The sequence below is a fragment of the Urocampus carinirostris genome, chromosome 7, assembly GCF_059441175.1.
Source record: "Urocampus carinirostris isolate Australia breed hairy pipefish chromosome 7, RoL_Ucar_1.0, whole genome shotgun sequence".
Classification (NCBI taxonomy): Eukaryota; Metazoa; Chordata; class Actinopteri; order Syngnathiformes; family Syngnathidae; genus Urocampus; species Urocampus carinirostris.
Window position 1 is genome coordinate 28324781 of NC_142355.1, and position 21653 is coordinate 28346433.

Here is a 21653-nt window from a genome sequence, read left to right on the forward strand (position 1 = left end):
ATAGGTTTTTCTTTTCCCACCACTACAAGGCGCATGATAAAACACTGTCCCTTTAACAAAGTCAGTTGGGAAATTTAAGTTGTTTTCATTTTCTTTTTTAGAGCTTGTGTGAGAAATCAAGCCATCTGCAAACGTCAGAAACTAAAACAAAACAAAACGAACCCTATTATTACACTAAGCGGGGACTGTTGTGCATTTTGACAGAAGTCCACCGTAAATCTTTACTTTGAGAACGCACCGAGGAATCCTCCCTTCACGATCCCGTCATGTGTGCTTCTACACGCGGGGAAGAAACGACTCGATCGGACTTTAAGGGTGGCCCACTTGCCTTCGTCACCAAGACAACAAAAATCACAACAACAAGACGCAGCAATCCGTCACTCCACAAGAGCGAGCGGCGTCCTGCGGGAGGCCGAATCGTCATCGCAAGCGGCTGTCCACGAGATAGATGTCCCCTAATTCCTCCCGCCCGAGCCCCGCAAAACAAATTTACGACAGCGTCCCCCACGGATGAACAATGACACGGCCTCGAGCAGGAGAGGTAATTTGCTCTTAATGTAGTGCCATAAACATTTATCATTGCTTGGAGAGGGTGGAAGCCATTTTGATGAGTGTCGTTTTGCTGTTGCTTTACCTCAATTCGCTAAAGTAACAATAACATTTATCTAAGCCAACAAATAAACAAACAAAAATACATTTGATAAATCTATCAATATGAACCAAACAGACCACAACACTTACAGTTTTTAAAAAGATGGCACAAGTTTGTGGCCTGGTTACAGCAAAGCAGCTCAAGTAAGTTACTACCTTTTCCCCACTATGCTAATTATGCTAGTCATGTAAGGAATAAATGAAATGAAATTATCTGCATTTATAAAGCGCTTTTCAAGTCAATGAAGACTTCCCAAAGCGCTTTACAATGTGCTTCACATTTACCCATTCACACACACTCACACAGCAATAGCGGCCGTGCAGCCATGCAAGGCGCCAACCTGCTTATTGGGGGCATTAGGGGTTCAGTGTCTTACCCAAGGACACTTCGACATGTAACACGGAGGAGCCGGGATTCAAACCTGCGATCTCTTGATCCCAAGACAAGCGTTCCACCTCCTGAGCTAATGCCGCCAATACAGTGATACATCGACTCACAAATGTCTCTACATACAAAAATTTTAGGTTAGATAGTCTCTGAAAGGGAAAATAAATATTACCTCTTGTCACAAAGGCGTTTCAGGATACAAAGTCAAAAATACAGTTCGGTATGTGCTGCCATTCGCTGCTCTCTGAGTTCTACCTGGTACAGCGGTGCGTATGCTTGTATTCTGGCATGCTCTTCTTGTCCCCAGTTAAAGTTAAAAGGTAATTTTATAATTCCCTTTTTTTGTACGGAAATCAAATTTTAACATGTATTTGTTTCATGTTCTCATATCTTTCATGATTTACTAAAATAATATATCATACTTTTGCATGGCTTGGAACAGATTAGCACGTTTACTTTTAAAAGGCGTCTCTACTTACAAATGTTTTCAGGTTACAAAGCTATTCCCAGAACTAATTAAATTCATAAGTAGAGGTACCACTGTTTTGGCATGAATACAGTTTGTTAGCTGTTCATAGTATTTCAAAGCAAAATGTTTGGCTGTTTTACATTTTTTATAAGAATGCCAATTCACTGTATCTTAGGCAAAAAATAAATACAAAAATACTGTCAGATGGCGGCAGCAATTAGAAAAGTTCAGAGTTCCGTAAAGCTCCTTCAATTATTAAGACAAAAACTAATTTACCACTAAAACACGATATGCTACAAATTTGAGGCATGGTTACCGCTAACTATCAGCTAATGAGGCTAGCTATAAGTTACTTCCAGAAGCTGACATGCTAATTGTGCTACTCATGTGGACAATGTTAGCATAAGCATAGCTTGGGAGCTGTTCATAGTCTTTTAAAGCAAAGCGTTAGTCTGTGTTACCTTTGTAGGAAAAAGTAATTGCTATGTATCCTAAGCAAACAAACTAACAAAATTAAAAAATAATTCCAATGAATCTATCACTGTCCACCAAACGTTAAGTTACAAAAGCTGGTGTTTTCGCTTTATGAAACGTTTCCGCTTTTCCATTTGGACTGTCGTTCCATCGTTTTCCAAAGCTGCCACAATTCCCGAAGGGCTACACGGCACGGAAACTGAGTCGGGAAATAAAACTTTGGCGCAGCTTTTCATGTCCGAGACGGAGGATGAAGAGTTCAAGGGCTTTGTGTAAAAATGTGAGTACCAAAATGTTTGGTCTGTTTTTTTTTTTTTTTTTTTACAATTTTTTTGTATTCTGGTGTTTTTCTCTGTGATAAATACTTAAAAACCGCAATCAAACTCAGTTTTGTTCCTGTTGCTTTTTTTTTCTCACCTGTGGTTTTAAAAGCGGTCACGTGATACTCCCGTCTAATAGGCCAGTACACCCTTTAAAACAATGCGCCTAATGGGTGTGAAAATACGGTATCCATCCATCATCTGCACGGCTTATCCTCAGTAGGGTCGCGGGGGTGCAGGAGCCCATCCCAGCTATCTTCGGGCAGTGGGTAGGGACAACCTGAACTGGTTGCCAGCCAATCGTAGGGCACACAGGGACAGAAAATTCATTCACACCTAGGGACAATTGGACCGGCCAGCTAACCCAACATGCATGTTATTGGAATGTTGGAATGTGGGAGGAAACCCGAGTGCCCGGAGGAAACCCACGCAAGCACGGGGAGAAAATGCAAACTCCTCACAGGAGGTTCGTTCTCATGACCTCAGAACTGTGCCGCACACGTGCTAACCACTGCGCCGCCGTGCTGCCCGAAAATACGGTTTGCTAATCTCAAAATGTTAGCATAAGCATCGTTAGCTGCGTTTCAACATTGTTAGCTGTCTTTTAGATGCACAGTGTGTATTATTTAGCATATCGTAGTGGTACATAAATCATGAAATAAATAAAAATATATGTTGATTTTAGGATAATACGCAAAACTACATGCTTATCAGTGACGTGTTTCAAGGTTATAAAATTTAATGTCTGATTTGTCTCAGGTGCCATAAAAGGAAGTTACAATCGGAATGTATGCATATAATGTGAGCATGTGATATTGTATTCAGCCACTCTCAAAATTGACCCGCTAAAAACAATTAGTGGTGCCAAGGGATGAACATGCATTTTTTTTTTAAATAGTCGAGAAACAAAAAATGAGCCTCACTTTAATAACAAAAATGTGAAAGACTTGGCAAAAAATTGAGAAGAAAAATTGTGTGGTTTGGTCACTTTTGAGTCTTCGTGGTTTGTATTCTTCCTTGTCCTTTTTAAGAATTTTCAAACCACACACTGTATTTACAGAAAAATATTAGGCTGATTTACTTTCGATATAAAAATATGTCATGCGTACTAAGGGGAGGTTATTTTTTTCATGAAAGTACATTTGATTTGGACAGTTTTACAAAAGAAGTAGTCTCAACTTAACTCTTGAATAAAACTTTGAGGGACGATTTAGATCATTAACGAACAAAAAATAATTTTGGGGATGTTTTTTTTCCCCACAAAAGCAAAATATGCTACAAATTTGAGGCATGGTCACTGCTGCGAAGCTAACTATGCTAATCTTATTAACAGTGTTGGCACATGAAGAGTTAATTTGTATTTAAGTTCAGTAGCTGTTCATGGTATTTTAAAGCAAAATTTTAGGCTGTGTTATTTGAACCCTTTACCGTTCCTGTAAAATTCGCCTAAAATCCCAATTTAAGACATACCCCAAGTGAATGCTGTTCCTTGAACCGGTTCAAAAATCTATACGGTTTTGGCCTCTTTTGAAAAGAAGGCTGAAGTTTTGTCCCAAACTGAAATAATTACTGCAAGTGCTACCAACATTGAGTAATTTCAGTTGGAACACACTGAAATAGAAGGATTTTAATCTCACCTGAATTATTTTTGCTGTCAAATGCCTACAAAAGAGTATAGCATGGGCATCTTAGCTGGCGCACAGGTAAGACATTAGCTATAGGCCTTACGTAGTTTCTTTTCAAATTTGATCACAATTTAAAAACCTTAACGTTGTATTTGACACATTTTTCCAATAATATGTCTCCGTTTTTTCAAAAGTGCTCATTCCGAGACGATCAGTTCACACCTCTAAAATTTCCGTGCATTTTTCTTTGGCCCATTTTTAGACATTGTGAGTAGTTGTGAATGTTTGACTTATCTTTCTAGAAGTTAATCCGGGATAGTGCACCTAATTATGGTGCATCAAAATATATTACGATTGGCTTTACGCACATTTACCTTTACCTTATCTGTTCCGAATGCACACCGTAAATGTGTATTTATTTACATTGGCAATTCATTGGCTAACAAATGTGTCAGTCTTCATTTGAATTGGTCACTATTGGCCAAAGATTTTTAAAGCCGAATTGGTCATGACATGTATATCAATACAGGCCCTCATAGGTAAAAAAATCTTACAATCGGACATGAGTGGTGTCAATCTAAAGGTCAGTGGCTAACAGAAGTATTGAAAATAATCTGACGAGTCTTTTTATTTTTAAAGGGGAGTAACAGATGGATACAACAAAGCTCGTTGAACAATGCGGGAATGTTTTTAGGCGGATTTTTTTTCCATCTGTTGGCATTTTTGTGTGTTTGGGAGTAAATATATTACACTGTTGGATTCACTGGACTTTCGTAAATTGAACCACATCATACTTAAGGGTAAATGTATCATGAGCTGACTCCCAGGAGATATTATAGGTGAACTATGCCGGATTAGTAGTTTCTAGGTATCTTGCTTCAGACTGATTTGGATGTTTTTGAGACGAGTATATCTTCAAATGGTCATCATATATTAAAATCCCAATCGTTTAAGCTTTCCAATAATATGTGGAATTTCAGAGAAGACACAACTTTTTTTCCCAACGTTCCGACATTAATATAAAAATGCTAATGCTATGCCAACCAAGCTAGGGTCCAGTTCCCAAGTTAGCTACGGTTTCAACCATTATGTCATCTGCATTGTAATTAAACACAAAACAAACACAGATTCTTCCTGGAGTTTGGTCTTGAACCAAATTGATGTCACGCAACTAATATAACGTGTTTGTCTTCTCCAAGTTACAACCAACAAAGAATTCCACTTTCTTTCAGTTCGCATAAACTTCAACACTACGTGCTACTACACATTTTTTTTTTGTCCAGAACAGCAAAACTAATCCCAACATAATTGACGGTTGAGCGTTTGGAAGCAGACAATAAACGTTATTTGCTTCATTAGGACAACCCTTGTTATGCTAATTAGCCTCCGCCATTAGAAGCATGGCTGTTAGCTCGTCCGTCAGTGTACATTTGTTTCTAATGAATGAGTGTAATCCATCCAGTACCGGGTGAAGGCTGCAATTAGTAAAATGTCAACGTTGCTGTTCAAATCTTTCTGCATGGATATGCTGACTATGTCTGGATCTTTTATTTTATAGATTTGCCACAAGAAAGAAAAGTGGGTCTTAATGTACTGTTTTGTTTCGGAAGCACAGCTTATACATATTGGGATGAGAACTGCTCTGGTATAATAGCCACAACCCGTTGTAATTTTCTTCTCTGTGATATATATATGAATATATATACAGTATGGTGTTCCAAGTGAAAAGAAATTAGAAAAATGCCATGTGATTTTGGGGATGCAGAGCAGCATGCCATGCAATTTCCTGACCATTGCAATATGAGCAGTGGTAATAGCTGTTCTTGGTTATCATTTTTCCGAAATTGAACTACCCAAATGGAAAAAAAACCCATTCCAGTTTATTTTGGATGCATAGCATTCTACGGGCTGTCGTGACAGTGAAATACTGAAACAACCTTTTGTTATTATGTTTGGGATAACGGCCAAATATGGCCAGATAGAAGAATTTGATCCGATTGGTTAAGTTGGGGGCTCGCAAATGAGTCTTAATTGCGACAAAATGTGTTACTTTCTCTACTAGATAACCACAAAGTGTAGTGAACATATTTTGTTAAGTGTATTTTAACAAAATACAAAGCACATTACTTTTAAATGACTATCACCGAAAATAACCATTTTAAATGTCATTTTCTCGCAAATCCCTCAAATCTGAACAAGACAAAAACACATAGGTGAAGCATTTGACTTGACTTGTAATGCCTACTAGAAGAGATTTATTCCATTAATATAAGTGTTGCACTGCATGCTAAAGTCTGGAATTTGCTGTAAGTTAGATTTTGTATTGTGTGCACCTTTTTCCGAGTACAGGAAATAAGTGTAGTGCCTCTTTCCGGCGTGTGGTGGCGCTGTGAGAGGTCACCCAGCATCCACCTTGGAAAAGAAATCCGGCTTCTACTTCCTAGTTCGTGTGTAAACATTCTATACTGTATCTCCAGAACTTTGACATTTTGATTGTTTGACATCTCGCGCATCCATTCAATATGGTAGGTGTAAAGTGTCAAGACGAGGCAAGCCGTTTCTTTTGAAATGAAAGTGGAATAACAAAGCTTGATGCGGTTGAGAAAATAGCTGGAACGCTTTTTTTCGGCCATTTTCTACCACAGGGGAGGGAGTCTTGAAGCTCATTTTCTAAAAGTAAGTTAAACTTAACTTTATTTATCTTTATAGAGCATATTATTTGATGAAATGTTTATTTTGTAGTACAAAACAATACAGGTTACGTATACATGCCTTTAACATACTTATACAAATATTTATTAAACAAAATATAGCACTGAATCAACTTAGAAACAAATTAAACTTAGGAATGATCGTCCGGAACCGATCTCGTTCCTAAGTAGGGCAGTGTCTCTTACTTTTATAATGTTTAGGAGTGACGCATTTTCACATGATGAACACCCCCCTTATCATAGTTATATGCACTTTCTGCAAAGCTTAGGTTAGTATTATGATGCTTGTAGTCATTGTAGTTACTACAAAGTTAGTAATGATCAATTGATTGATGAAGTCAAGCTTTAGTCTCCTCAATACCGCTTTTTCGAGTCATTTTATCATGTCATTGTGATTGAAAACAAAAATATGGACACACATTAAAATAATTGCATTGTTTTTGTGTCTAACTTCTCTAAATATAGCATGCAGATAATATAGAACAAATCGGTTCTTGGTCTCTTCAAGAAAGATTTTATCTATGAGAAAAAAACACAAACATGTGTTCCTAAATGAATGCAGATGCTAAAAAATATTTGTAAATACTTTCAGAATAAAGGATTTCAATAGGAAACTAATTTATTTCACAGTTTGTTACTGTGTCTGATGAGCGCAATTGAAAAGAAAATGTTTTCAGAAGTATGCAGAAAGACTATGACAACTATGACAAAATCCCTTTTTTATTATACCGATGGCTTCTCTTGTGCTTGTCAACATGGCCTGGCAACATCTGGTATGGCAAACGCTGCCAGTGACAATGAAAAGCTCGTACGTACACACAGTGAAATATTTCAAGATGCTACGTGTTGACTCCGTCCCAGTAGCACTAAAAAAAGAAGAAAGCAGTAAAATGTTATGGCCTGTGTGGAACGTGAGAAGGAAACAAAAAAAATTGAAAGCAAAAGAGAAGCCTTATTAAAGTCATAAAAATGGTGTAGAAATCTTCAAATATAAAAAAAAGCAACAAGGCTGGAAAGTTAAGAGCAGTCTGCATCGCCGTCTGTTGCCCTTGGGGAAATATATCTTTTCAAACTTATGAAGTCTTCCTTTAAGTTTGCAACCTTAAAAATAATCTAGTTAACCCTTTTTATTAAAAAAATCAGCTAAGGGAGTAGAAAAACAAAATCGCAAGCAAATGACATAAATTGCGCTAAGCTAGCTAAATGGCTGGTACAAATAGTAGTGCAAATGCTTTGAAATAAATGTACATTTGAAATTAGGTTAGGATTCTGATGTGGGGTCAGGGTTTCAGGCAAATTTTTGGAATACATTTAGGATTATGTTAGTTCCGACGCTCCCCTACTTACGACCATTCGTCTTTCGATAAACTGGAAATTTGGAGTCCTGCCTCACTGAGATAAAAACTTCTTGCGAATGGAATATCACCCGGAGTGACTCGTCCAAAAATGTAGGTGTCACATTAAGAATATTACGAGAACAGCTTTTTTCCATCTCTGTAACATTGCTAGAATTTGCCCTATGCTGTCTCAGTCGGATGCGGAGATTATAATTCATGCGTTTGTTACCTCCCGTCTCGATTACTGTAATGCACTACTCTCCAGCCTCCCGAAGTCTAAAATCAAGACAGCTGATACTATGCTGCAGTGAGGCTTTTAACTCAGACCAAAAAGTTTGATCACATGACCCTGATTTTAGCTAACCTGCATTAGCTCCCTGTTAGCTAAAGATGTGATTTTAAGGTTCTGTTGGTATTATACAAAATCATGCATGGACTTGCTTCCTTTCAGATGTAATTTCCCCCTATGTTCCAGTTTGGAGCCTTCGCTCTGAAAATGCTGGTCTACTAGTGATCCCAAGAGCCAAAAAGACATCCGCAGGTTCGAGAGCGTTCTCCATTCGGGTCCCGGTGCTGTGGAATGCTCTTCCCCCTGAGATTCGATCTGCAACTTCAGTGGAACTGTTTGAATCTAGGCTTAAAACACAGCCCTTTGAGACTCTTTGTGATTAAGGGTGTCACAAATAAACATGACTTGACTTGATTTAATTTTTAGATTTTCTGATTGGGACCGGTCTCCGTTTGATTCCCATTTAACACTAAGGAAATTGGACATATCTTTTGTTTTTGTTTTTGTATGTGCATTTTTTTAGGCACAGCACAAAAAAACAACCAGCATGATGACTATTTATTGTAAAGAAGCTTCAATTTGGAGAATTTCTATTTCTGGATGTATTTAAATAATCCTTCATAAACATAAACGATGGATTTGATAATGGATTTGTTGTTAATTTAATCGATTATCGAACCCCTTGATATTATTTTTCCGGTCTGGACAAAAGTTAAAACCATCTGTGAGAACAATTAGAATTAGATTTGTCTTTATTGTCATTGCAAGCTGGTAATGTCCACCAGATTGGGAAGAGAGCAGTAGATGAATTTCAGGGCTGTCGTGGTGACCCTGTATTCCAGGGGTCGGGAACTTGCAGCTTGAGAGCCAAGTGTGGCTTTTTTTATGAGTGCATCCGGCTAAGAGATAAAATTCACCATCTTAATACCTTGAGATGGGAATGCAAAACCAAGTTTCTACCACTAGGGGCGAGAGCACTGTAGTGCTTAATTTTTTACCTTTTAAGGCTCGTAAGTAAAAATGGGATTTTTTTTTCTTGTTTTTTATCTAATGAGATGCATCAGAGCGCCATTTACAATTTCCTGGATATTCTTGAAGCTTTTTATATTTATTGTCTCAAATGTCTAAAACTTTGGAGGGCGCTATGTTTTTAGAGGGAAAGATTTTAACTGAACCATAATGTGATTTCACAAACTAATTAAAATAAACATTTGTTTAAAATTGCCTCTAAGTCATGCAGTAATTTTGGTTTAATGGTGTGTTTATTTGTCGACTTAGCCTTAAATATGATTTCAAATGGCATTAAAGAAGTCTTAAAAAGCCCTGAATTTAACTTGCTTTCAGCTGTAGAATTTCACGATTGCCATGGCGCCCGATTGGCCCGCCTGTGCGGCACCAGCTGCGGCTCAACAAACTTCTGCCCCATAAAACGTAGGTTTCGACTCGGTCCTGTTCCTGTTGGTATTTCCTGTCCAGTATTGTTCCCGTTTATTTTTTCCTGTTTAATTTCGGTGTCCAGTTTTGTTTCCGTCTATTTTTGTCCTGTTCATTATTTTCCCCAATTTTCGTTCCCGTCTAGTTAGTCCTGTTTATTTTCGATATCCTGTTTCATTATCTATCCTGTCTGTCCTGTCCGGTATCGACCCCATCCGTCCGATACCAACTCGGGCAATTGGTATCGATCTCGTCGTCCTCTGGCTTCCTATCATTTCACGCCAGACTGCTGCCTAACGTGCATGACTCCCCATTTCCCGTAAAATAAAAGGCTTGTGTGAGTAATGTCACGCGTTTGGGCCCTGATCCTGTTCTGGTTCATGACATAGAAACCCTGGATTTGGTTCCTCATGACCGAACAAACATTTCTTTTTATCATCTAACTTAAAAAAAAAGCGAATTATTAAAATAAGCAGTTGTCCTACACGCATAAACAGAACAACTTTCCATTAGCGTCCGTCACCGCTTGTCAAGTCCGCGTGAAATTATTCGGAAGTAAAACACAGAATGGGAATAATTACCGTGTGGCTTTTTAAAAAATGCAATCAGCATTTTAATGCGCAAGACAGGCGAGATAATTTCCGCACGCTGCCGCCGAAACGCATCGTGCCGCTGTTAATCAGTATTTCTCTATGCAAATGTTATGGAGAATAATGCGGGTTTAAAAAAGAAAAGAAGGTGCGCCGCATTAATAGCCGCTCGCTAATTGTTATGTAGATGAGGGCTATCATGTGTTGTGGCCGTGAGCAGACAAATAAAAGGAAATAAAAGGAGCCACTTGCAGTTTCTCACATTTTGTCGGGCTTTGCTGGGTGATGAGGAATTAATTGAATTCCTTTAATTTTATTAGATGGAATTTGCTGTCACTGCTGTTAGAACTTTGAACATATAATTATTTTTACTGTGGTTTGCAACTCGTTATATCTGCTCATATACAGTGGCTTGCGAAACTATTTCGCTCCCTTGAACTCTGTGACCTTTTGCCATATTTCAGACTTCAAACATCAAGATATAAAACTGTAATTTCTTCTGAAGAATCTAGAATAAGTGGGACACGATCATGAAGTGGAACACACTTTATTGGAAATTTTCAACTTTTTTAACAAATAAACGAAAAAGAGGGGGTCCAAAATTATTCAGCCCCATTGAGTTCATACTTTTCCATCTTTTGCTGCGATTACTGCTGCAAGTCGCTTGGGGTATGTCTATCAGTTTTGCACATCGAGAAACTGATATTTTTGCCCATTCCTCCTTGCAAAACAGCTTGAGCTCAGTGAGGTTGGATGGAAAGCATTTGTGAACAGCAGTTTTCAGTTCTTTCCACAGATTCTCAATTGGATTGAGGTCTGGACTTTGATTTGGCCATTCTAACACCTTGATATGTTTTTTTGGTGAACCGTTCTATTGTAGCTTTTGCTTTATGTTTTGGATCATTGTCTTGTTTGAAGACAAATCTCCGTCCCAGTCTCAGGTCTTTTGTGAACTCCATCAGGTTTTCTTTCAGAATGGTCCTGTATTTGGCTCCATCCATCTTCCCATCAATATCAAGCATCTTCCCTGTCCCTGCTGAAGAAAAGCAGGCCCAAACCATGATGCTGCCACAAACATGTTTGACTGTGGGGATGGTGTGTTGAGGGTGATGAGCTGTGCTGCTTTTGCGCCAAACATAACGTCTAGCATTGTTGCCAAAAGTTCGATTGTGGTCTCATCTGACCAGAGCACCTTCTCCTTGTATGAGCTGCGAGTTTATGGGAACTGCCTGATCTTGGTAGATTTGCAGCGGTCTGATACTCCTTCCATTTCAATATTATTGCTTGCACAGTGCTTCTTGGGAGTTTTAAAGCTTGGGAAATATTTTTGTATCCAAATCAAGCTTTAACCTTCTCCACAACAGTATCTCGGACCTGCCTGGCGTGTTCCTCGTTCTTCATGACGCTCTCTGCGCTTTTAACAGACCTCTGAGACTATCACAGTGCAGGTGCATTTATACAGAGACTTCATTACACACAGGTGGATTCCATTTATCATCGTTAGTCATTTACATCAACGTTGAATCATTCAAAATCCTTACTGAACTTCTGGTCAGAGTTTTCTGCACTGAAAGTAAAGGGGCCGAATAATTTTGCACACCTACTTTTCGTTTCTTATTTGTTAAAAACGCTTAAAATATCCAATAAAGTGTGTTCCACTTCATGATTGTCTCCCACTTATTGTTACTGCTTCACAATAAATTACAGTTTTGTATCTTGATGTTTGAAGTCTGAAATGCGGCAAAAGGTCACAAAGTTCAAGGGGGCCAAATAATTTCGCAAGCCACTGTATATGTAGGGGATGTTTAATACCACATATTTCCTGACTAATACAAATACTAAACTATTGGCGAGTCATTCATACCTAAACAACATACCTATACCATCAGCACATTAAAATTCCATTTAAAAAAAAAAAAACAGATATTTTTAAAGAGAAACTTTTAACACCTCCCGCCCAATTCTTATTATTTTGTTTATTTGATGGCATCTATTCCTTTAATTTTAGGTCCCTGATAGTTCAACAGCTATTATAAGGCAGCCCAGTCTGGGATTGGCGAACATTGTGAGTACCGATACCTTAAAAATACTAATATTGCCAATCACACATTCAAGGTGCACTGTAATTACAAATTGGGTACGTGACACATTTTATCATTCATTATCAGTGTCTTTAAATTAGCAATTGGTTTTGTTTTATTTTACACAAAATGTCATTTATTTACGGCAGAATTTTATTTATCAATTTAAAATGAACCAAAACAATTTGTTTAGTCAATTTAATATTTAATTAGCTATTGTTAGTTGACTTCACTTTAGAAGTCATAGCGCCTATTATGAACTTAATTTATTGTGTATACCAACTAAATATTCATAGGTTTAAATGGCTTACGATTACCTCCTTTCGAATTGTAAATGGTCTGCATTTATATAACGCTTTTCAAGTCAATGAAGACCTCCCAAAGCGCTTTACAATGTGCTTCACACTTTTCCCTTTTACACACCAACTAACCGATAGCAGCCTCAGCCATGCAAGGAAACTACCTGCTATCGGGGGCATAAGGGATTCAGTGTCTTGCCCAAGGACGATTCGACATATGACATGGAGGAACCTGGAATCGAACCGAATGCCGCCCTAGAAAGCAAATATGGTATATAAGATGATTATAAGACTAGAGCTGCAACAAAACTGTTATTTTAATCAGATAAACTAAAAATGTTTTTATTTCAAATCCTTGAATTCCTTATTTTTGTATGGCATTGTTTACAATTGGCATTGTAGCGAAATTATTCATAATCCAGTAGCTGTTTTGTCCAAACGGTGTCAGAAAATATAAAGAAATGTTACTTACCTAAGTAAAATCAAATGATTGGAGACAGGCTGGTAGAATCTCTTTAAAGGAGACTCCTAAAACCTTCTATAATTACTACAGAGTAGCAGACAGGAGAATCTTAGAGAGTCAACAACACAGCCCAGAAAGTCATCAGCTGTTCAGCCCAGTCCATATTACCGTGCCGACTCACACTACCACAGTAGTTTATACCAGGGCCAGAGTGGGCCCCTTTTTCAGCCCGGGGGTTTTCAACCCAAAGCCGGCCCACTTAACTATAGCGGAGGAAAAATTGAATGAATGGAACAGCAGTGACCTCTTATGATGCATTTTTATTGGGAAGAAATTCAGGTATATGTTGACAAGTTAACAGAAAACATTTAACAATTTTAATTCAAAAGAAAAGTATATTAAGAATCTCATATAGATAAAAACATATTTACTTATGTACTGTATCGAAAATAAATCAAAACTGCATTTACCTTCCCAACAGATTGTTAGGCTTTACACTTACACCGCCCTACTTACAAACGAGATCCAAGCGATCGTTCACAAGTTGAATTTGTTCGTAAGTTGCTTCAGTGCTTTATTTTGTATGATTAAGGCTTATATAAATATGGTTAGGGCTTGTATAAGTAACCTGTGTTGTTTTATACTAAAAAATAAACATTTTATAAAGTAATATGCTCTATAAAGTTGAGTTTAACTTACTTTTGGAAGATGAGCTTCAAGAGTTAGGCGACTTCCTCTTCCGTAGTAGAAAGTGGCCGAAAAAAGCGATCCAACCATTTTCTCAACCGCATCAATCTTTCTTATTCCACTTTAATTTCAATAGAAACAGCTTGCATCTTCTTTACACTTTACACCAACCATATTGAATGAATGCACAAGGTATTAAACAATGAAAATGTCAAAGTTTTTAGCACGCTGGAGATACAGTATAGCATGATAGCTGGGTGACCTCTCACGGCGCCACCACATGCCAGTAGCAGCAGAAAGAAGCACTACAATGATGTCCTGTACTGAGAAAAAGCTGTACTCAATGCAAAATCTAACTAACAGCAATGTCCGGATATTATTCGACATCCCGAAAAAAAAGTTCGTATGTCCCGTTTTTGTAAGTGGAATGGTTAAGTTGGGGAGTGTCTGTATTGTATATTAATTTTTTTCTTTTTTTTTTTTGCATTTTTTTTCTCCCATTGTTTCTTTTCTTTTTCTTTTCATTTTTGTTCGTCCCCAAAAAGTAATTTTGTGCTTAATGTTGAATCATATTTTTTAATGAATGGATAAAAGCTACAAAAACAATCCAAAGGGGCTTTTTGAGACGGAATTCCCATGACTATAAGCTTATGTGAGTGAGAGGAGCTACCTGGTAAAGGCAGTTAATTGCTAAATTCTGCTAAACACGTACCACAACTCACAACTGGCGGGACACAGATCACAGGCAATAAGTGCAGTATTAGTAAAATGAATGATACCGGTCCTTTTTTTCCTTTCCTTGCTTTTTTGGCTCTAACTTGCACCTTTCTGCCCTCCATCGTACCTAACTCCTATCATCTGAGCTGTTCTGTGTTAATTTTACTGCTACAGAAAAAAGGAAGGGTGGTAGGCCAAACCAAATTAAAATTTGGGAAGGGAGAATTCCCCCAGATGGTAAAAGTCATTCCAATTGCTACGATGTTGGGCTTGCGCTGAATGTGTCCATATAGCTGACTCGACTAGAGAATAAATGCTCGAGTAAGGTTAGATTGTGCGAGTGACAGATACATGTTCAAATGATTTTTCTCATCCAGCCAGGCCAAACCCCACCTTGACATGAGCTGGCCCTTCTGGAAATCTCCCGTTCTTCCCAATTTGTCACTCCAGCATTGGTTTGTGCAAAGTCTGTCTGTCTGTCTGTGCCCGCCCGCCTGCCTGCCTGCCTGCCGACCTTGGTCATATCTCTCAAGAGGGGTGGCCTACAGCAAGACAAACACATACAATAACAATGAAAATAAAAAGGGGAAAAAATAGCAAAAAAAAACACACACAAACATTTTGGACCATGGCCAACCCAAATGCCCAAACAAGTTAGGCACCTCGGCAGCTAAGTTGGTAATGCTTTCGTCCCTCCAGATGAAACGGGACACAAAAAAATCGGCCATGTCACTCGGGTCTGGGTGACACAACACACTCTTCTGTTCAACAGCAGGGCCCGACAGCTTTCACTGGTTTACCCCTGTGGCATCATACAGGTGCCCTGCCCATCCCTTAGAACGCGTCCAAACATCCTACTATCTTTTTACAACACCTCTACACTTATTCCTATCACCAACAAGAGCTCAAGCTTCCACTAGATTTGTGCAAAGTTATATTTAGAATTTCTGATTGGTATTGGTTTTCAGTTTGAATCTCATTAACACAAAGATAATTAGACATATATTTTGTTTTTGTTTGTATGTTCCTTTTTTCAGGCACAGCACAAAAAAACAGCAGCATGATGCGCAAAGGGAGAAGGATGAATAATTGACAAATATTTGTTGTTAGGAAGCTTCAATTCTGAGCACTTGGAGACTTTCTATTTCAGGAAGTATTTAAATAATATTTTTAAAAAATAAATGATGGAATTGATAACGGCTTTGTTGTTGATTTGATCGATTATTGAACCCCTTAATATTACCTTTCCAGTCTGGACAAAAGTTAAAAGCACCTTTTAGAACAATTAGAATAAGATTCGTCTTTACTGTGATTGCAAGCTGGTAATGTCCTCCAAATGAATAGGGCAGTAGATGATTTTAAGGGCTGTCAGGTTAATCCTCTATAACAGGGGTCGGGAACTTGCGGTTTAAGAGCCAGGTTTGGCCCTTTTTTGAGTGCATCTGGTTAAGAGCTAAAAACCACTATTTTAATACCTTGAGATGGGAGTGCGAAAACCATGTTCCTGTGTGACAGGCCCCTTTTACAATTTCCTGCATATTTCTGAAGGTTTTTTTTTGCGCAACTTATAAAAAAATGACGCACTTGTGGACTTTTTAGATCAAAGTTTGTAGATTTCAAAGATGTGTAATATTTGCATGAAGAATGAACAAAGACTACTCTATTCCCAAATTTAGAAATGTGACCATGTGACATAGCTGAAAGTAAGTACATCCGTATTATTGTCGTTTGCAGTTTTATCTAACATTTTTACAAGTGTACTCTGCTTGCACCATATTTTTAAACTATTAATAATGACAAAAATGACTGACAAAATGAACAATAATCAAAAGTAACTGCAGAGGCAGACACAATTTAAGTGGGCTATTTGTTGATATGAAACACAGGCTCTGACATTATTTTTTCATATATTTTATAAAATCAAATATAAGATATACAGTGAAGAATTATTTTCTGTCTGGAGATCAGTGATATGTTTATAATATTTAGAACTGAAGGTCCAAGGACGCCAAAAAGACTTTTAATAAGTGAACCTGGGAGCGGGTCGAACTGGCAAGTTGTCGGTTTGGCCGCATTAGATAGATAGATAGATAGATAGATACTTTATTCATCCCCGAAGGGAAATTCACTTTTCCAGCAGCATCCCTAAGCTGAGAACAATCGAAAATAACTGAGAACAATCGAAAATAACACGGGAGCTGCTGGAGTGGCTGCCATTCGTGACGGCGCCGGAGAAACGATTCAATTTGAATCATGTACAAACAAACAAACAATTGAATCATGTACAAGAAACGATTCAATCTGAATCATGTACAAACAAACAAACAATTGAATCATGTACAACAAACAAACAAAATATTTATGTTTCAATAAGTGGAGTGTTAATAAAATGGGGGGAAAATAATTTCTGATACTGATATAACCAGGTAAAACTAATTTTAAGTTACCTGTCCAAATGAATGTTGTGCCATCTCACCTTTCCCACTCTGTCTGCTCGCTCCTGAAACTTTATCAAATAGTCCAAAATTTTACCTCATCTTCTCCGCTCACCTCGTCGTCCTCTTCTAGTATGCTATGAGCCAACAATGTTTTACAACATAGATCAATCTGACAATAAAGACAATTCAATTCAACAGCATTGTTTACAACGAGACGAGATCAGACAATTCACCACCTGTTTGAGATCATCAAGTGACAGTTCACTAAAACCGGACAATTTCCCAGGACAGCCACCCTGTCGTGCATCTGTAGATTTCAGCCCTTTAGTATGTGTGGTATTAATAATTTCTTTAGCAAATTCTTCCTGTATGCATTGAATCTTCTTAGTAAAGAAGACCATTAAGTCATGAGCAGAATGTGCCAAGTCTAAGTACTGCGTTGTAAATATTTTTGGTGTCTTTTATCCTGATAGTCTTTTCTCTTTTTTTCTCTTTAAAGTCTTTATTACATGCTTACCTTAGAGCAGGGGTCGGGAACCTTTTTGACTCAAAGAGCCAAAAAAGCAAAAAATATTAATTTTATTTGGGGAAAGAGCCACACCCTATATTATGAGACAAATTTACTAAATTGCTAAACCGGCGCCCCAGACAAAAGCTTAGTCTTCAGCACATTTATTTTTGATGATTTGATCAAAATTATGAAACGAGAATAATGCCAGAGCCCCTGTCCCAAATTCAACAAACATACCACTTTAAACTTGTCTCTTTCTTGCAATTACTCAAGATCGGTTAAACTCCTTTTGACCCTTTTTTTCATACATATTGGTTTCAAAACCAGATGCAAGCATTTATTTTGTAAAAACGTCACAACATTCTGAGAATAGGGAGCCTTATGTGCTTACCTTTGGCGAGAGATGGGAGGGAATGCTTGTACTTTTTGCGTAGCTCCACCCATCCCTTTCACTCACCCAATCAAATAACTAAGTTCTCTTCCGGTGTTTTGGCGTATTTACAGTTCTGTGGATTCATCATAAAGTATCCGAACACTGAACACAGATTATATAGTGAACTTTTAAATAAAGGATTCTTTAGCGTTGTACAGCCAAAACGAGTTTTTTTTCCCCCCTTTTTTTGTGTGACACCTTGACTGTAAATTGTAGTGAAAAACGTGCCCTATCTATACTGCGAAGTGTTGCCTTCGAATTTAGCTTTGGTTTGGCTTTACGTGTACCTGAATAGGATAGACAAGTCCGGTTTTGAACAAGATGGAGAAATTTTGCATGCAATCAAATTGGTCTCTGAGCCACAGATATTCATAGAAAGAGCCATATATGGCTCGCGAGCCATAGGTTCCCGACCCCTGCCTTAGAGCACCATGTCCAATTTTGTTCCATGGAATACTTCGAAACATTGATATCAATGACAATAAAGACAATTTTCAAGTCAAGTCATGTTTATTTGTATAGCCCTTAATCATATAAGTCTCAAAGGGCTGCACGGACTATTACAGAATTACAGAAGACAGACTATTTACTATAACATATAACTTCCCCTTAAACCGACATGATGGCAAGGAAATGCTCAAAACCTCAGCATGAGAAAAATGGGGGAAAAAAAGTCAAATATCCAAACAAGCTAACCATAAACACGTGCACAGTCACCCATTATCCTTCAAAGAATCAATTCCAAACTAATGCACGTGGATACAATAGATAAAGAGAGACTTTCTGTATCAAAGAGGTGAAACTGAACTGGCTACTTAGTGAAATCCCTTCTCTTTTTTCTCAATAGATCTCTTAAAACTCAAAAATAAGCTCTCAGTCTGTACATTCAAACCATCAGAAATATTGCTACACACATGACAATTCTTATTGTGTAAATTATAAGTGTTTAAAAAACAGATGTCAGTTCTTTGTTTCTGACCTCTTCCCATTAAGCCTCTCCTGGCTGCAGTTGGTAGGAATTAACTGAATGTTTTTTTTTTTAACCTCAGACACTGAAACCTCCCTTAGTATTGGATATAAGCCCTTTTTTAATTGTTTTATGTCAAATAAATGAACGTGTGTGTATTTGACAGGTGTGTCAACACCGGGCCATCCTGAAGCATGCACACAGCTGGAGTCAGCTCCCCACTTTCCCCTCCAATCTGCTTCTCCTTTCGCACCGCCCCTCCCGAGCTCTCAGCTCGGCGCTGCCGAGAGCATCCGCTCCGAAAGAGCAGCGGCAGACGGCGCTTACCATCCAAACTGATGCCACCTCTGGGGTATCCCGGCAGTCCGGACGGCTATAAAAGCGAAATAAAGAGAGAGAGAAAAGTGGATCAGATAGAAGAAAAGTGAAGCGAGGTAGACATCAGAGAGGAGACGTTGAAGCTTCCGGGGTTGGAGCCCGTCTCCCTGCACCGCCGCCTACCCACTGCTGCACGCAGCCGACACCCGGTGCCGTCCTACTGGAGCTCCGGCGTTCTGGTGGCGGATAACGGCACATGTTGATGTTGAGGTGAGTAACCCTCAAGCACATTAAAATGCATGGTGATCGGTATGACTTTGTTATGATTGGAGGACTTGGAAGCACTCTTTCACTATTGCTCCATTTGATTGTTCCTCATAACTTAATCTTTTGGATTACTTGAGTTATTTACGTATTGATCTAATCATTACTACATTTACCTTTCACAGCTTTACAGATATTAACGATAAACTACAACATAACTACTAACTTATTTACTCAATGCTACGGCTGAGTATTGGTTTTCCCATTAATATTGAAGGCTTTAGTTATTGATTTGAGTAGCTTTGAAACGAAGCAATGTTTTATTCATAACTTTGGAAGGGTTTTATGAATTGCTTTATGACTTTATTTACTGGCTCTCCTCTAGTTTTGGATGCTTTATTGTAACTTATTTCAAGGTATATTTTCTAGCACTAGTTTCGGTATCACATATTCACCTTTTCAGTGCGATAAATTCAGCAACGAATTGATTATCAACATTAACAGACAACAATTTTAATGGTTATTAATTCACTTTTCTGTGTATGAATTATGTAATCCTCAAAATTATAGCCTCTAAACATAACATATTTGCATATTTTTTAATTTTGTCACATGCCTCAAGGTTTATCATGTGTGAGTGTTACTTTCACAAATTATTTGCCATATTTGTGGAGTCACACATTGTTTTGGAGATTTATGGTTTTGTACTGTCTCCAATTATTTCGCTTTTTTGGGGGGGAAATAATAATCAACTATAATAATGATAAATAATATCACACAACTATCACACATTTCTGTCTTTTTCGGACTTTATTTTCTGTTGTAAGATACATGGATTTAAATGATTATTTATTTATAATTATTAAAATGATATTCACTCGCAGCCCTACTTTCTATATATTTTTTATATATTAATTCAAACACATTATATTTGACATGAATAATGCAAGGCTGATATGTCTAAATTCTTTGGTAACAGTTCCTCCTGAAGAGGAAATACTTTTATCATTCAATATCGGTAGCTTTGATGAGTGTCCGATACCACCCGATACTGATACCTGGTATTGATACATGCACACACTCCTATGCATCCAAATGGATTCAATTATTTACAGTTGACTATTTACTATTAATGGCTTAACTGGTTAACATGGATGTCAGGCCAGTTCCTCGTTAAATATGAATGTGAAATAATCATAAACGATGATATCTGAAGATCAACTTATGTATATCTTTGCTGCTATTTCAAACAGACATATCTCCAATTTTTGGCTATTTTTCCAGTCTTTTCATTGGTAACATTCCAATCATGCAAAAAATATATATACAAAATGACAAAAAATGGAGATAGATTTATGATACCAGCAACGAGATGCTCACATTGGATCGATGCTACTGATCATTGGGAAGGGGAATCAGTTTGATATGAATTTTTTTTTCATTTTTATTTTATTACCAAGTTGTAATTATTCTAATTAAGCGTTAAAATAGGCGAAGTCACCCATTAATACACCATGCCAGTTAAAAAAACAAATTTCCAGTTATAGTACAATGAGCTACCGAGGTTCTCTTAGAGGACTACCTGGTGACCAATGTACTCTGGTGATCCTTGCACTTATTATGCGCATCATGAGATTACTTAATTTTCTGTTGATTACTTGACTATGACAAAATAGATTTTTGGCCCGCTACCTGGATAAACGGCGATTGCCAGCAAAATATGAATTTTTTTAGGGGTTTAGTATGTTTTGTCTGTGTGAATCTATTATTACATAGTGCCACACTCCATGTCTATGTCCTTCTCCTTCTCTGGCAACAATTGCGCCACAAGGATGAGACAAAACACTACAAACAGTGCCCTGTCAATCCAAACTCTTTTCGTTTGGCTGTACTTTCTCTGTTTTTCTAATCACACGAAACATAAAAACTAAGAGTCACACATTGACAAGGTCAGGCTCGCTCTCCTTCACGGAGGAATTGCATCACGTTATGGTTTTCTGCTGTCGGCTAGCTCCTACCCCTCAAAAACACTCATCTCTTCCCAACAAACTGTGGCTCATTACTTACCCCTGCCGGCCCACTAGGGGTCACCAGAAGTGGGCAGAGCTTCTAAGAGCCCCAAGCTTGTTACTCAAAAGCACTCAAATGTTTTTCTTTCCTTGTTTTTATTGTTCTTAAGAGAAAAAA

At 37.9% G+C, this 21653-nt stretch overlaps 1 protein-coding gene across 1 annotated transcript in view; it reads left to right on the plus strand.

Annotated features, from left to right (window-relative positions):
• Positions 1 to 285: 285 nt before the first annotated feature.
• mgat4c (mgat4 family member C) overlaps positions 286 to 21653 on the plus strand; it is a 200878-nt gene continuing 179510 nt past the window's right edge. The window contains exons 1-3 of the mRNA XM_088339338.1: positions 286 to 541; positions 2146 to 2262; positions 19051 to 19472. The gene's annotated coding sequence lies outside the window, so the exon portion shown is untranslated. The remainder of the gene's footprint in view (positions 542 to 2145; positions 2263 to 19050; positions 19473 to 21653) is intronic.